A 13130-nucleotide genomic window follows, 5' to 3' on the forward strand; every position below is an offset into this window, starting at 1 on the left:
TCTGAGATCTGGAAGGAGGGTAGGAGAATGTTTAAAGGGGAGTGATAATAGTTTTTAGATAGGAGGTGTCAGTGAGCACTCTGGTGCTGGGAGTCTTAATCATGATTTCCTTGTACAGGTTTTGCAAGGGAGCTAATGGTTTCTTCCACCCATGCTGAAGGGTTGGAAATGATTTCTTCTAAGTGTCTACTCATTTGAGCTTCTATACAAATCATGATTGTCGTGATGCTGGGTTTTTGTTGTCCTTCTGTTTCACCCCCTGAAACAGTAGAAAGGTGAGCCTGGGGATTTTGGAAGGTGATTTAACTATGTCAAGCTAAAATGGCTTTCGAGCCGCCAGTCCCTCAATCGATTATCCCTTCCAAAAACCAGCCTATTCTATGAAGTCCACTGATTCCAGGAGCATGGCCCGAATCTGGTACTGTACAACTTCATGGGAATTGGGATTGCTGTTCCACCCCAAATCCTACAAAATATGAACTGTGTTTTGCTTTCAAATCAGATAGAATAATCAACATTCCCCGGTGAAAAAAGAGTTTCTAACAAAAAAAAAGTAGAAGAAAAATTTTCTTCTCCAAGAAAATACTGCTAGCAATTTAGAAAACTGTCCAGAATTGACACTCAAAAGGGCAATTTTCAGAGTAAGGAATTGGATTGTTTTGACTGATATGGACACACAGTTTCATAGTTTCATAGTAGCTAGGGTCAGGAGGGACCTAAACAGATCATCTTGCCTGACACCCTGCCACAGGCAGGAATGAATGCTGGGTTCACAAGACCCCAGACAGGTGATCATCCAACCTCCTCTTGAATTTGCCCAAGGTAGGGGGGAGGACCACTTCCCTGGGAAGTTGATTCCAGATTGTGACCACCCTTCGGATCTGCAAGTTAAACCTATTTTCCATCAGCTTATGACCATTGTTCCTCGTCACCCCAGGTGGTGCTGGGGAGAAAAGAGCTCTGCCTATTTGCTGTTGATCCCCCCTGATGAGTTTGTAGGCAGCCACCAGGTCCCTCTTCAGACTCCTCTTGCTGAGGCTGAACAGGTTGAACAGGTTCATGTCCTTCAGTCTCTCCTCGTAGGGCCTGTCCTGCTGCCCTCTCACCAAGTGGGTGGCCTCCTCTGAACCCTCTCCAGGCTGGCCTGAAGTGCGGTGCCCAGTCCTGGACGCAGTACTCCACCTGTGGCCTGACCAAAGTGGCATAGAGGAGGAGCATCACCTCTCTGGACTGGCTTGAGGTGCACCTTTGGATGCATGACAAGGTACGGCTGGCCTTGCTGGCTGCGGTCTGGCATCGGTGGCTCATGTTCATCTTGGAGTCAATAATGACTCCGAGATCCCTTTCCACCTCTGTACTTTCAAGAAGGGAGCTCTCCAGCCTGTATGTGTGCTGTGGACTCCTCCTCCCAAGGTGCAGCACCCTGCACTTGTCTACGCCGAACCCCATCCTATTCTCGTCTGCCCACTTTTGTAGTCTGTCTAAATCTAGTTGCAGCCTCTCTCTCCCTTCAAGTGTGTCCACCTCGCCCCACATCTTAGTGTCATCAGCAAATTGGACAGCGTGCTTTCCACCCCCTCGTCCAATTTGGGCAATTTGCAGCTAGTTCTGGCAATGTAGTTTACATACAAGAAATAGAAGAAAGGGAACTCCTATCGAGAGCTGAAATGGAGAGAGGCTGTGGAATTGCCATCCTTGAAGGTTTTAAACACCTGGATGGACAAAGTCATGGTTGGCACGATCCAATTGGAGACGGTCCTTCTTTCAGCAAGGGGTTGAACTAGAAGACCTCCTCAACTTCCTTCCAAGCATAATTTTCTATATTGTCCTTCTATTGACTTGTCCTTACTGAACCTCATGATATTTCTTTTGGTCCAATCCTCCAGTTTGTCGAGGTGTCTCTGAATCCTAGCCTACCCTCCAGCATCTCTACTACTCCCCCCAGCTTGGTGTCACCTTCAAACTTGATGAGGAGTGACTCCATCACATCTTTCAGGTCTTCGATGAAAATATTGAAATAGGCCCCAGGCCCAACCCTAGGGACAGTCCACTGGATATCACCTGTCACCTAGACAGTGACCCATTGATTACTACCCTCTGAGCTGAACCAATCAGCCATTTTCAATCCACCTCACAGTCCATTCAACCCATACTTCCTTGGCTTGCTTGTAACAATAGTGTTGGAGACTGTATCCAAAGGCTTGCCGAAGTCCAGGTATAGAGCATTCAGAGCTCTCCCTACATCCATAGGGACAGTCATCTCTTCCCTCAGGTTGGTCAGGCATGACTTGCCCTTATTGACTCCATGCTGACTGTTCCTCATTACCTTTGTCTCCTCCAAGTGCTTACAAGCAGATTCTTGGAGGACCCACTCCATGATTTCTCCAGGAATGAGGTGAGGACAACTGTTCTGTAGTTCCCCAGATCCTTCTTCTTCCCTTTCTTAAAGATGGGCACTATACCTGCCCTTTTCCAAATATCCAGGACTAAAAACCCCAAAAGAAACTTAAAAGAAGTGAAAATGTGGAGAAATGGCAAGGGAGGAGGGTAAGAGTATTACTCAGGCCAGCTGGGATGAAATCAGGATGGGCGAAGTGCTGTTGGAATTGCAGGTAGCCAGGGATGAGGAAGGAAACAAGAAGATTTTCGACAAGTATGTCAGCAACCAGAGGAAGACCAGAGAAAGTGTTGGTGCCCTGTTGAGTGGTGGAAGCAACTTAGTGACCTATGATGCGGAAATGGCTGAACTGCTCAATGCCTTTTTTGACTTCAGTCTTCACACGCAAGGTCAGCCCCCAGACTCTTGCACTTGGCAGCACATTTTGGGGAGAAGATGAGCAGCCAATACTGGCATTACTTCAGTTTAGGGTCTGTTTAGAAAAGCTGGACCTGTACAAGTCCATGGGGCCAGAAACAAATGCACCTCTGGGTGCGGAGGGGGTTGGCTGATGTGCAGAGCTGTGCAAAGAAACAGGCTTCCTCGGGTGTTTGAATGGAGAGGTGGCGGTCCTAAACGTGTAGTTGTAGAAAGCGCCCAAACCGCAGGTGTTGGAAGCTGGAGAAGGAGACGGCCCTCCTGAGTTCCCCTACAATCAGAGAAACATAGAGCTAGAAGGGACCCCTGGATGTCATCTACTCCAACCCTCTGCTTGAAGAAGGACCATCACTATCCACATCCAAACCCTGTCTAAATTTTTACTAAAAGTGCACAGGCAACCCCCTTCCATTGGAGGATGGGAAACCTTGCCATGGTCCTCGCCATCTGACCATAAATTGAAATTCCTCCCTGATCCCAAATACAGGGATTCATCTGACCCTGAGTGGAGGGTCCTGATACCCAATCGAAACCTACTTTTACCAGTGTTTTGGGTTCACTCTCTTCTCCCCTTCTCTTCTCCCCTCTGTCCTGCTTCCCCCAGCCCTTGCCCCCATTCCTTCAGATCTCCCATAGTAACATGTAAGTGGACATCATCCCACCTTTCCCCCCAGCTCCGGTCATTATGTGCCACCCTCATCTCCTCGTCTACCACATGCTGCCATGCCCTTGTACCCTCTCTTTCCACACCTGCATCCTCCTGGGCTTGCGGGCTCTCCTCCATTATAGTCCTTAGGAAGAAAAAGCAAAGAGAACTGGAAAGATGAATACCAACTCGCTCCCAGGAGATGTCTGTGTTAAGGTCCACATTGGACAATAGACCAGGGGATGGTCCCATGTACAAGTCAAATGTGATAAATCACAGAGTAGCACAAACGTAGGACTGGAAGCAGCTCTGGAGGGAGGTCCAGCCTCCTGCTCCAGGCAGCATCTTCCCTATCCAAACTATCACATATATAACCTTATTTAAACTGTTTTTAAAACCATGCAGTCTCCCTGTCACACCACTACAAGGTATGTTGCCCACAGACACTATAACCACTGAAATCTGCCACAGGTAAGAGAGGGACATGAAGCCTGTCCGTGTCCTGCTGCTGCAAGGGGTTTAAAACACCTTCAGGAGATGCGCGTAAGGAAGCCATGCCCTGTAGTACAGAGCAAGGACCCCCGTCTCCCCACAAGTCTCCACCCATGCCACTCTGCAGTAAAATGCCCTCCTGCTCCCAAACGTGGTGACTGGCCTGACTATGAGTGGCCCAGGGGCAGGGAGGGTAGATCTTTTAGGTGTGGCTAAATACTGCCAATTAGCAGCCAGTACTATCTGCTTGTGAGAAAAGCAGGGCTGTGGGGTGAGGCAAAGCCTGACACTTGTAGCAACGGGAGGGAGGAAAAATCCTTACCAGCCCCATGCGGCTATTAGCAAAGCCCAGAAACAGTGGCCCACGGATAGACATGGCCTAAGTTAGAAGCCAGAGTGAAGTCCTCTGACGTGCGATCAGCAATAGGTCAAATGAGAGAATCGTGACAGTCTTTCTTGGCTTCAAAATTACAGATTTCATAGACATTCGGGCTGGAAGGGACCTTGTCAGATCATCGGGTCCAGCCCCCTGCCCAAGGGGCAAAAGTAGGGGCAAAGGATCCCAGCTTGGTAAGCATCCAAATGTTTCTTAATGGTGATCAGAGCTGGTGCTTGCACCACCTTGGGGGCAGTCTATTCCAGTGACTCGGTGAATCCGTGTCTAATCAGTGAATCCAGGGGTGTTTGTCCCTGGTCTCTGCTTGTGAGCTGTGCAAGGCTCTAGGGACCGAGTCCCACGAGCTCTTAGGAAAGATGCATAGAGAAATCACTGCGCTGAAGCTTTGGTCCTTTTATTCCAGCAAGGCTCCATGTGAGCTACAGCCAGAGCTCTTTCTCAGAGAGAAATCATTTCGATCTCCCCCTCTCCGTTCTCTCATGGAGTGAGGGGTGGACGACTGCGAAACCCGTGCCCCTGGCATCTCGACAGTGCAGTGATAGGGGGACAAGGGATTAGATACAGTAGAAGACTGTCAGTAACCAAACCGTCCTGGCGTTCAAGGATCTAATGTAGGAAACCGAAGACAAAACCATTAAGACGAGCACAGTAAGTCAAATATTCAATTCAACAAAGTTTGGGTATTGAGGCAGAGGAACATTTGGAACAGAAATATAAATTACAATTAAGAATTGTTTGAGAGTTTTATTCTCCATGTAATCACATTTCTTCAGTTTGTCAGACAAGTAAAGATGTTTAAAAAAAAAATGCAGATTTTCCATTTTGTACACTAGTATAACTGAGGTGAGCGACCAGGGCAGGAGCCCCAGGCAATGCCTTTGCAGACGGGTGCAGAATTAGAGCTCTCATCTGCATCTCAACGTCCCTGGGCTTGGAGCAGCCCTGCTAACATGTCTTCCTTTTTATCAATAATCCCACAAGTACTAAGGATAATTTAGTTTCTTGCCCACAGAGGGATTTCAGCTTCAGCAAATAAAGAAAAGATGATCTTTTCATATGATCAATCATGATCAATTTTTTTTTAAATAGATGAGTTACAATACTTAAAGCAAACCTGGGGTCTTGATAGCCCAGGCATATACATATTTGTGAGACTGGAAGCCAGTTTGCAATCAAGTGGCTGGCAGGATGTGAACAAAGCTGTGTGCAATCTTTCCAGATGACTCGGAGCTTAAGACATTGGCTGTGTCCATACTATATGTGCCTAGGAAAATGGAAATACAATGGCATGGCCTTTTTGACTTCATACCTTCGTGAGCAGCTCCTTGTGGGTCAGACTCAGGCACCAGCATTCATGAAATGGGGTTGTAATTGTTCTCTTTTCCGAAGCTATCTCATGGAACGGACCTGAACCTGATGGGGACTGACAGCTCCTTGGACAGCGGAGGAGCTAGGCCAGTTTATGCCAGTGTGACAGTGTGTCAGTGCACTGACAAATGCCAGTGTGACAGTTTATGCCAGTGTGTCAGTGCACTGACAAATTCTGCATTTTCACAGACATGGGAAATGTGTCCGCTCTAGTCGGTGCCAGTGACAGGGTCTCCACAACAGCACGGGCAAAATACCTTTCCTGCCCACTTTTTGGATGAAATGCCACAATATTCTGAAGTGACAAAAACAGTTTCTTAACAAGTTTGTTACTTTAGGGGCCCTAATTTTTCATTTAAAACAACACCCAAAACTGCCTTTCAACTGAAAATAAAGTGGCACTATAAAAAAAATAAGACATGCATGACTGTGGACAGGAAAGCTGGGGTTATTCTCTTGTCTGCTTGTGTCCTCACCACAGTCATTCCCTTTCCCTCCACAGGCATCCCAAAAGGCGCTGTGGATGATGACGTCCAATTGCACCGCGGTGACTGAGTTCCTGCTCCTGGGGTTCTCCGATGCCCTGGGATTGAAGATCTTGCACTTGGCCACTTTTCTAACAATATACCTGGCAGCCCTGATTGGCAATCTCCTTGTTATCACACTCATAGCCTTGGACAGCCACCTCCACACCCCGATGTACTTCTTCCTCTTCAATCTGTCCATCCTTGACATCGGATCCATCTCTGTCATTGTCCCCAAATCCATGGCCAATGCCATACTGAACACCAGGCTGATTTCCTATTCCGGATGTGTCACCCAAGTTTTTTTCTTCTTCTTCTTCCTTACAGCAGACCTTGCCATCCTCACCATCATGTCTTATGACCGATACATCGCCATCTGCAAACCACTGCACTACGCGACAGTGATGAACAGGAGAGCTTGTCTGCTAATGGCAGCCACGGCCTGGAGCGCTGCTCTTCTGTACTCTGCCCTGCACACGGGGAACACCTTTAGGCTGCCCTTCTGCCACTCCAACATTGTCAACCAGTTCTTCTGTGAAATCCCCCAGCTCCTTAGGATCTCTTTCTCAGAGGTGTTTACTAGTGAAATTCAGATTCTTATCCTTGGTGCATGTTTAGGTCTTGTTTGCATTGTGTTTATATTTGTGTCTTATATTCAGATATTCACTACTGTGCTGAGAATCCCCTCTGAGCAGGGCTGGCATAAAGCACTTTCCACCTGCCTTCCCCACCTCATTGTTGTCTCCTTGCTGGTTAGCACTGCTCTGATTGCCCATTTGAAGCCCACATCTGGGTCCCCATCAGCTCTGGACCTCGTGGTGTCTGTTCTCTATTCCATGATCCCACCAACGATGAATCCGGTCATCTACAGCATGAGAAACAAGGACATCAAAGCAGCTCTGTGGAAACTGGTGACATGGAGGTGGTTTATTGTGACAAAGATGTCAGTTATTCTCCAGTGACTGTGGTTCCACTGAACATCTTTATAGAAACAACCAACTGTGTTATTAATACAAATCAATTGAACCAATGTCATTTGTGTTCCTTTAATTTTAAATAACCTCTGTATCTAATTTTAAGCTTGTGTCTCCCTGATGTAGTTGGTCTCTAAGATGCTGCTCTGCCCTAGTTACTGTATTTGTATCTGTTGAATTTTACCTTTGATGCTGATGCTGTCATTTGTTACTGCACTGTTGCAACATCTTTTACATACCTCCTATATCTCCTTTAATTCCTAGTGGGGAATATGACTGGTTCTTTCTCTGTTCTGGTTTAAAAATTGGGGCCTGGATGATTGGACTGTGAGGTGGATAGAAAACTGGCTGTATGGTTCAGGTGAAGGAGTAATAATCAGTGGCTCTATGTAGCTGGCAGCCAGTATCATGTGGAGTTCCCCAGATGTTGGGCCTAGAACCAGTTTTGTTCACTATCATGATTGACAAGTGGGAAGATGGCATAAAATGCACCCTCAGCAAGTTTGCAGAGGACACCGTGCTGGGGGAAGTAGTAGATATGCTGCAGTGTAGTGCTAGTGTTCAGAGTGAACTAGAGAAATTGGAGGATCGGACCAAAAGAAATCTCATGAGGTTCAGCAAGGATGAGTGCAAACTCCTTTGGATGGAGCAATCCCGTGCACCGGTGCAAGCTGGGGCTGACTGGCTGGGCAGCAGGTCTGCAGAAAAGGATCTGGCGGGGACAGTGGACAATAAGCTGAATATGAGCCTGCAGTGTGTCCTTGTTGTACAGAGGCTAACAGCATAATGGGCTGCATGGGTAGGTGTGTTGCCAGCAGGTCAAGGGAAGTGATTGTTCTCCTCTATTCAGCACTGGGGAGGTCACATCTGGAGTCCTGTGCCCAGTTGTGGGCCCCGCACTACAGAAAGGATGTGGACGAATTGGAGAGAGTCCAGCGGAAGGTGACAAAAATGGTGGGGGGGCTGAGGGACATGACTTATGAGGAAAGACTGGTGGAAGTGGGCTTATTTAGTCTAGAGAAGAAAACAATAAAAAGGGATTTAATAGGAGCCTTTGACTACCTGAGGCGAGGTTTGAAAGAGGATGGAGCCAGACTGTTCTCAAAATAGTGGCACATGATAGAACAAGGAGCAACCATCTCAAGTTGCAGTGAGGGAAGTTTAGGTTAGATATTGGGAAGCATTTTCTCACTAGAAGGTTAGTAAAAAAACAAAACAGGTTACCCAGAAATGGAGTAAGCTCTATCTTTGGAAGTTTTCAAAACCTGGCTAGACAAAGCCTTGGCTGGGATGATCTAGTTGGGGCTGGTGCTGCTTTGAGCAGGGGGTTGGACTAGATGTGACTTCCTGAGGTCCCTGCCAACTCTAACTTTCTATGACTCCATGATTCTGTGACATCATCTTGTGGTAGGACACTGGGTGCCTGCCACTTTAAGGGCCGAGCCAAGCAGCCAGCAGGTGCTTAATTGTGGCAGCCATTTTAGATCCTTGGCTGCCTATATAAACAGGGCAGTTTGCTGCCAGCAGGCAAGGCAGTAACATTGCCTGGCTGCAAGGCTGCTTGGAGATAAGGGAGGAGCTGTAGGGGATGGTTTGGAGGCTCCTGGTCCTGGGTGTGATCTTAAACTGCACCCTGCTGGGAGTGGGTGTCCTGGTGGGGCTCTGAGTGGTGTGGGAGCCCCCAGGAGATACTAGGCCAGTTGCCTTTCACTGGGGAGGTGAGTAGGCGTGCCTAAGCCCCAGCCTTCACTTTCAGGTGGGCCATATAGCATCAATGTAGCGTAGGCCAGGGCAGCCTCCCACATTAAATAAGGTTTTAATTAATTAGCAACAAGGCATGGAGGGTGAGACAGGTGGGCAGCATGCCCAGAGGCAGGTGGGAAACTGGCCCTGTGGCTAGCTAGGCACTCCCACTTTGCCACACATCTATATACACTACCACATGACTCTGGGGCACAGATACTTGATCCGTAAGGTGCTGGAACATAATGGCTGCCTACGGGTGTCCAGATGGCATGTGTTTGAAACATAAAGCCTCCCTAGGATGTGATGAACTGTTCTCTTGAGCCTTTCCTCCTAAGGTACTTACCAATAGCCCTTAGAAGAAGGTTAGAGAAAATTGAATAGGACCAGTACGTAGCCACTTTAGATTGATCTAACATGTTCTGACACCTTCAACCCAGGTCACTGGATACAAGTTAAACTTTTTCCAAACATTGCTATTTCATTTTCCCATCTGATGCCTTAAAACAGTATCAGTAAGGGAAGCAGTATGGAAAACTGTGAGGCACAGGTGAGAGAACATTTTGGGAACGGCTAGCTCAGTTAGTCTTCCTTATGCTAACTCAACCTAACTTAACACCATTAAAGGCCTGCTAAAATGACTGTGGTGCAGGATAAAAGGATTCAAACTTAACAGGAGGTCTACACTGTGTAGGGTACCACTATGGGGCCAACCCAAGGTTTCTGGGTTGCCTAACTGGTTATTTTTGTGTGTAACCAAGTGAAATATTTTAGTTGGTCTTTAATGCTAATACTTGTTTTCTCAAGTACGTCATGATTGGTTTTGAGGAAATTAAAACATCCCTTGATGATTGGTGTTTCTCCAATCACTAATCCATTGTAGAGGTGTCATACATGAGAATATAATTATTTTGGAGTTGAGCCTTGTATTTGGAGCAGGGTTTCAGTCTTTGAACTGCGCATGAGGAGTCAATTGTGGCCCCTCCCCTCCCCCCGCCAGACCTTTTTTCTGAGTACAAGATTAATTATTTGAAATGTTTCAAGATAACCAAACTGAATTTAGGAGTGAAAAAGGAATGGCGTGTACTACCCCTCCCAGAGATCATACAACAACCACGCAAGTGTCATTGTGGCAGGTGAATGCATGTGTGTAATTGCCCCTTGGTTGCCCTTTCCTTTCTCCTCCTTTTTCTGGCAGAAAGCTAACCTTTTTAGGAGCCCTCTCTAACAGGAAGCCTGATCAGTTGTTAAATGAAGTGTCCCTAATAAAACTATACATGCTTCCTGATTTCTTGAGTTATTAATATAGAAAAGATGGTGAGAAAAAAGGAAAGGAAAAAACAAAGAAGGAAATGCATGGAGTAATCACATTGAATATGATGTTGGGATTTGTGTGATTTTTTTCCACTCATCATTATTTGTCATATTAAGAGTGCACAAAAGACTAGCTCAGCCACAGTCACTGAGGGTGAACTTCTTTTCCCTTCTTGGTATGTAGGCAACCTGATTTGGTGATATACATGACAGTCGGGGTTGTCTAAGGGCAAAAAATGCCGCTCAGACACAGGTTGGCATTTATTTGTGGATGTGTAGCTCTCCATGCATGGCCAAATAGTGGTGCAGATTGGACAGGTGCAAGAGTAGCTCAGGCCTATGTGCACACCCCTTGTGCACGCATAACGGCTTCAGACACTTGTCTGTCTTTGAGCCCGTAGAGGAGAGGCTCTGGCACTCATCCAGGGAGCTTGAGTTCCTGGTTTTTAGGCCTTCCTTGGTCATGGGGGATTTGGACCCTGGCTTTGCCAGTCTCTCATTGCACTACTATAACTATTATAACAGCCATTCCCAATGCTGCTTTTCAAGATGAGCTGCTAATACAGTGTTTGATAAAGATGGATAGCGGGCACAATATGGGATAAAGCTTCCACCTCAGTGGGAGCAAGGTTGTCGGCTATGATCCAGGGCCTTCCCCACTCAGGCTAGCGGCCATCTCTCCAGATCACGCGCTCTGGCTTGTTCTCTTTCTTCTGACTTGAGGTATTTCCTCTATGGCTGCCCAAGGGGCCATATTTGAAAAGGAGTATTGGGGAAAGGGCTGGACAGTGTCTGGCCCTTGGTGTAGTGGTTAGACTACTGTTGTGGGGGGTCAGCGATGCCCAGATCCAAACACCCTCTTCTTGAGGAGGACCCAAGATCTCTGGCTGCCCTTGTAAGTGCCCTAGCCACTCGAGCCCACGTCTTTTCACTTAAATACTTAAACACATTTTGTTGCTGGTTCATATGCCCAGTTTGTGAGTATATAGTCATGCATTGTCGTCCACACACCCCAGGTACAGCATGCCAGCTTGCACATCAGTGGTATTTTTGGCCTTGGGTGCCCATGTAGGCAACCCAGTTGGTAAACTTAGGGTGATGTTAGTCTCTCCTGAAGGTCTAATTCTTTCAGTTTTTCAAAACAATACTGTTATTGTCAAACTCCAGATCACTAATTCTCATGTCCCTGATGCATTGCATTCAAGGAGATCTTGCTCTTTCATACAATTGATTCAGTTCGAAGGAAAGTGAGACCTTTCTTTTCTTTCTGACGGATACCAGACACACGGTACCTGGAGCTCAGGACGGGAGCCCATCCTTGACATTTCACTTTGTAATTTTTAGCTTCTGTTACCCAGAAGGTGGAAGAGTGCTTGGGGGGGGAAAACGAGTGCGAGTGCGATTGTATGTCGAGCCTTGAACATGTGGGTGTCTGAACAGGGTTTCAGTGTGGATTTTACTTGGCAATCTGCCTAAGTTTTGTTTTCACTTGCATGAATGGAAAAACTGAATCTACTTCCATGGCTCTCATGTGGCTTGCTTAGGAGTTGTAACTCTTCAGCTAGGATGATGTCTATCCATGTAGGAGGGCAAGCTGACAGAGGGATCTTGTTGATTTTATGTGATGTTGAGATCTTCTGTGTTTCCAGATGTTGGGGATGGATTTGCTTGTGCAAGAAGAACTCGCATCTAACAAATCACTTCTGGAAGCAAGCTTGTGCAATAGAGGGAAAACTGTTTTATTCTGTGGGAACTTTCTCAAACTATCCCCCCTTCCCCCTGCCAATAAAGACAGTAGCAAATAAATATTTAAAGACATTTAGTCATATATGAATGCTCACAATTCCCTTCAAAAAGCGCTGAAATCTGTGTGGACACTGCAGTCTCTTAGAATTGAACCCCGCCATGTTATTTTTAAAGTGGATATTTTAGGGAACAAAGGGATGCTTCTTGACAATGTAACTCAGACACAGCTCCTGTTCTTTGTATTGCTTTTGCTCTTGTATCTCGCCCTCCTGACTAGGAGCGCCCTCCTCCGGGTCACAATTTTTGCTGACCAGAGCCTTCTCACCCCCATGCACTTCTTTTCTTGGAAATCTACCTTTTCTTGACATTTGCTATGCAACCAGTATAGTGCCCAAGATGTTAGCCAGATAATTCTTCCAGCGGTGCTCCTGACGGCCTGCTTGATGCACCTGTAGCCGCGCACATGGCATGATGTCTCCATCGCGTAGGGAAAGCAATGCTGCAGCTGGAATAATGTCTAGAGGCCCCCAGAGAAATTCAGATGTCTTGACTTGCAGATCTCATAGTAGGATTGAAGGATAAATCTTTTGTTTGTAGATTTTAATGTTTCAAGGCAACCGTGACCATCAGCTCCCTGCTTAACGAAGATCAGATGAATCCACTGAGCAAGTTCTGCGTACTGTAAAAAACCATATTTATTGTGTATTGCATAGAAATCGTTTGTATATGTGGTCACAACTCATACAGCTGCTTGGAGGTCCATTAGTAATGAAAGGAAATGAAACACATTTTTTTTTATAATTATGTAGATGCTATTACTGAGTTATGTGATAAAAAGTTGAAAATCTTCTGTGACTTTAAAAAAGTAGATAAATATTGCTCTGATAGTCCACTTTATTTCCTTGCACATGTATGATCGAATGTCATTTGAAACCTCTGTGTCTAGCTGAACACGTCCATGTATCTCAAGACTGCAGGAACATTTTGATGTGAACTCGGAGAAAAGCATGAAACCACGTACAGAGCAGCCTGAGAAGCAGGGTGTTACCCTGGGAGCGGGAGCCTCCAGAAAGGAGTCTTTATTTCCTTCCTTCTGGCCCCAGACTCCACC

Source organism: Alligator mississippiensis, chromosome 7 (genome assembly GCF_030867095.1).
Source record: "Alligator mississippiensis isolate rAllMis1 chromosome 7, rAllMis1, whole genome shotgun sequence".
Classification (NCBI taxonomy): domain Eukaryota; kingdom Metazoa; phylum Chordata; order Crocodylia; family Alligatoridae; genus Alligator; species Alligator mississippiensis.